Raw genomic sequence first — 4251 nt, 5'->3', positions numbered from 1 at the left:
TAATTCAGCCACACTGAACCTCAGTTTCCTTATCAATAAAAGTGAGAGTAAGAAAGCGCTCACAGGGTCATTCTTCAGTTGTTTAACTGCAGCCTAAGAATGGGCAGGGAGATGACAGAGTTTATCCTCCAAAAGGAGGATCCTAGCAGCTTTAGTCACTCCATACTAGTGATTTTCTGTTCTGCATATGTGTAACAAAAGAGATCAGACTCTGCAAATCAGATATCACCCATATCTGTCCTAACGCCTTGCCTCTATTGCAGATATTTGAGAATGGGATGGGGAGGAAGAATACATTCATTGCCTACACTATCTGACTCCCCACCTGGCATCTGGCCTGTTGTTTTTACAAATATTGCAGAGTAATGCCAGGGCCTGAGGGGGCAAAGAGGAGCCTGGCATTTGGTTACAGAGTAGCTCAGTTGGAACTTTGCAAGAGCAGCTCTTTCAACACGATACTCTGAAAGGAAGGGCTGGATTGCATAAGAGCTGACACCAGAATTTTTTCCTTATGTAAGGTCCATCTTACAAGACTCAACTCAGCAATGTCTGGAAGAGACATGCCCAAATGCACTCTGTAGGACACTGCTGAACTGACCACATCAGAGTGAAATTTCTTCATCTAGAAGTCTGCTGTCTCACTTGCTCCTGGGATACCTGTGAAGATTGGTGTAGAGGCAGCTCCCCAGGTGAGGACTCATGCCCCCGTTCTCCCACCCCAAAAGAAATAATCATTGCTTTGTGTCATCCTCTCCACTTAAGTGACACAAATCAAAGTGCTTATACTGTGCTCTGCTCAATATCATATACCTAAGGAAACTGAATAAGTTCAACTTATGAAACATACACTGAATGTGTGGAGACACTGCAAACGTGACCATACTTAATCCGTCTGGTTATATTATAAGTTTTTTCCATGCCTGACTGATAAGAAGGTTGTTGTGCTTAGAGTCAGAGAGGAAATAAGTAGATGAATAAAGACAACATTACAAACCAGATCTATCATTTATTTAAATTGTATATTAAACAAATTTACTTTAAAGATTTCACCTATATGGCTACTACCACAATCTATTTTTTTATTTGTCTGTGTTATGTTTAAATTTATGCTCATCTATGTGGCTTATGAACTGTTTTGTCCTACATTCTCTCATTTTCTTTGAACACTTTCCCAATGTGTCCATACATATAGATATTATGTTAGTATGGTAGAGTTGCCTCACCCCAATAGATCGTATATTACCTTTCCCTATTGCTGGACATTGGGATTTTACTCAGAGTGTGCTTATATTTGTGTGACTTCATCTAACTTTATTTAGAGCTGTTTTCCTTTTGAACTGTTTTCTTTCCTTTAATTTCTACTTCTGGAATGACTGAGTTTGAGATTCTGAAGTTCACTCACAAGAAAGTTGCCTGTAGCTCAATTCTGCCATCTCACAGTGAATGTGTCAGAATCCCAGGCTCAGTCATTTTCAGTCTTCCCTATTCATTCGGCACCACCATTGGTTGTTAGATTGTGTGTACATCCTTGGAAGGTGGTACAAACTCTACAGTTTTCAGGAAATACAGTAACATTACACATCACAGATTTGACATCAAACTCTTCATTGCATGTTATATTCATGTAACTTCCTTGTGAGTTGCCTCTAAATAAAAGATATTCGTTCTCAGAAATTTTTATTACAGTCCTAAGACTCTCAGGCATAGGACAAAGTTATCTCTGCACTGGTCTGGATTTTTCTTCAAGACATAACTTAGCATAAAGTAGCTGAAAACCTTTCTCATGCCCAGCATATATTATGCACTAAATACACATATGTTGCTTGAATTCGTTAATTAATCAATCAATCTATCTTTGCCTTGGACAGTGGAAAAACCAGATAGACAGGTTAATATAAGCATTTCATGCATTCACTCATTCACAATCCACTTATTGAAGGCATATTATGTGCCAGAGATCGTGATATCATAATGGATAGGGTAATAAATAAGATGAGCTCTCTTCCTCAGAGGAGTTTACAGTCTAGGGAGTACTACTATTGTTAGTAGCAGTTTCGTGGAGAGTGCCAGATCTGACACCCACCAGCCTGAGGCTGGCTAGATGGAAGGAGAGCAAACCAAACCAAACCCAGATAGGTGGCACCCATCGGCACCGCCGTCCTCAAAGAAAGCGCCCTCAGATCCCAGCCCCTTCAGCACATGCGCCCAAATCAGTCAGTATATGTGCTTCGCATATGACCTAGGTGCTTTTCAAACTGCTGTTTCTGTACTGAAACTGACTGGTTGTGAATTTGTGTGTGGGCCCTCTAAGAGTGGAGACTCAGATTCCCACAGCCCCTCGGCTCCCTCAGACACCTGGCTTTTCCTTAAAACTAGATGTCATATGGGCTCCCCTTCCCAGTGCCAGTCCCGGTCCCTCGGGCTGGGAAGCCTGATGTGAGTCTTAGACACTTTGGTCCTCAGGGGGAAATCTGTGGCCATAATATCCCTCCTGCCCGTGGCATGTCATACCCAGGGTGAAGGCCCTGAGCAGACCGTGACTCTGCCTCTCCTACCTAACTTGATGTGGCTTTTTCTTTACACCCTCCTTAATATCCTCCAGTTGTAAAGAATCTGTTTCACTAGTCCTCAGGCTGTTCTCAGAGATAGTTGCTCTATGTAGTTGTAGTTTTGGTGTGTCATTACAAGAACCCAGCCTAGGATCTTCCTACTCTGCCATTTTTACTAGAAAGTTGATCTGTTTGGGATAGCTATTTTAGATAAATGACCTGGGGAGAGGGGCTAAAAGTAACAGAGGGGCAAATAAGTACAAACAGCAATGATTTTCTTCTAACATCTACCTTCAGAAATTTACAACCACTGAGTCTATCAAGAAGTCATTGTTAAAATTTTAAAATCAGCACCATTTATTGCAAAGACTATCCTATCTTTATTTAATCGTCTAGACATCTTTGTAGAAATCCAATTGACCACAAATGTCTATTTCTAGATTCTCAATGCCATTTCATTGATTTATTTGTTGATCCTTATACCAAGACCTCTCTATCATGATTACTATAACTTTCTAGTAAGCTTTGAAGTCACGTTAATTTTAAAATCAGCTTGTAATTTTTTACAATTAATTTTAGGGCATTTTATAACTAATTAATTGCTACATCAATTTGGAGAATATGGTGACATATTAGCAATAATGAGTCTTATGATCCTTTTTTATTTCCCTCTGTGTAACATTATGGATAATTTCAATTGCTGTACCTTTAATTTCACTGATCTGATCTTCTGCAATGTCTAATGAACTTTTAACCACATCCAATATATGTTCCATTTTAGATGTATTTTTTCAGTTCTATAAGCTCCATCGGGGTCTCTTTTATATCCTCCGTTTTTTTTTCTTCATTGTTCATGTGTTCCTCTACCTTCTTCAATATGAAGAGCAATGTTATTATAGCTCTTTAATATTTATGTTTGCTAATTCCAACATCTCTGCATCTACCTATTTTAAAATTTTTTTTAGGTGAGAAGAATCCTTATTTGCAAGTGTTATTGCATGGAAGTGGGGGGAAAGAGACTTTTCCAATAAGGAAGAAACACTAATGCAATAAGGAAAACATTTCGACCATAAAGTATGCAAATGTATCTTCTGCGACAACAATTACTGACCTGTGCTTTTCAAGTGGGTTAGGGAATCACATTTTCCCATTTCTTTTCAAACCTAGCATTATTTTTGTTGTTGCTTTTGTTTTGTTTTGTTTTGTTTTTTGGATGCTAAAAAATGTGAATTATATACTGTTAGTTGATAAATGTTGTTATACTTATTGAGAACACTGAATTTTGTTCTGGTGCACATTTAAATTATTTGAATCAGTTGGATCATTTGCTTTTATCCAGTGTTAAAAGCAAACCAGTGTTAGAATGGATCTTGAAGAGATATGGCCAAGTGTAACCCTCCTGCTAAGCCAGAGCATCTTACTCAATGGACTTGTGTTCTGAGAACTTTCCACTCTAGCCTGTGGGAAACACAAACTACTCCCAGCTTTGTGTGTGATCTATGAAGTTTTCCAGCTACTCCTTTCTAGTGCTTCTTCCCTAAGGATAAAGTCTAAGGTTGCTTCCTCTCACACAGTTCAGTAATGTGCCAAACACTCAAGGAGATCACTGTTCCCGAAGAGCTCCAGGACTGACTCTCTCTCTCTCTCTCTCTCTGTCTACATCTCTCTCTCTCTCTCTCTCTCTATCTCCATCTCTATCTCT

General features: G+C 39.1%; 1 long non-coding RNA gene across 1 annotated transcript in view; it reads left to right on the top strand.

Moving 5' to 3' along the window:
* Positions 1–471: 471 nt before the first annotated feature.
* Positions 472–4251, top strand: part of LOC109390042 (uncharacterized) — a 13451-nt gene continuing 9671 nt past the window's right edge. Inside the window, exon 1 of the long non-coding RNA XR_002125492.1 lies at positions 472–689. This is a non-coding gene — a long non-coding RNA (uncharacterized LOC109390042). The remainder of the gene's footprint in view (positions 690–4251) is intronic.

Source organism: Hipposideros armiger, unplaced genomic scaffold, assembly GCF_001890085.2.
Source record: "Hipposideros armiger isolate ML-2016 unplaced genomic scaffold, ASM189008v1 scaffold_253, whole genome shotgun sequence".
NCBI classification, from domain to species: Eukaryota; Metazoa; Chordata; class Mammalia; order Chiroptera; family Hipposideridae; genus Hipposideros; species Hipposideros armiger.
Note: the sequence above shows the minus strand (reverse complement) of the source record. Positions and strands in the feature narration are given on the sequence as shown.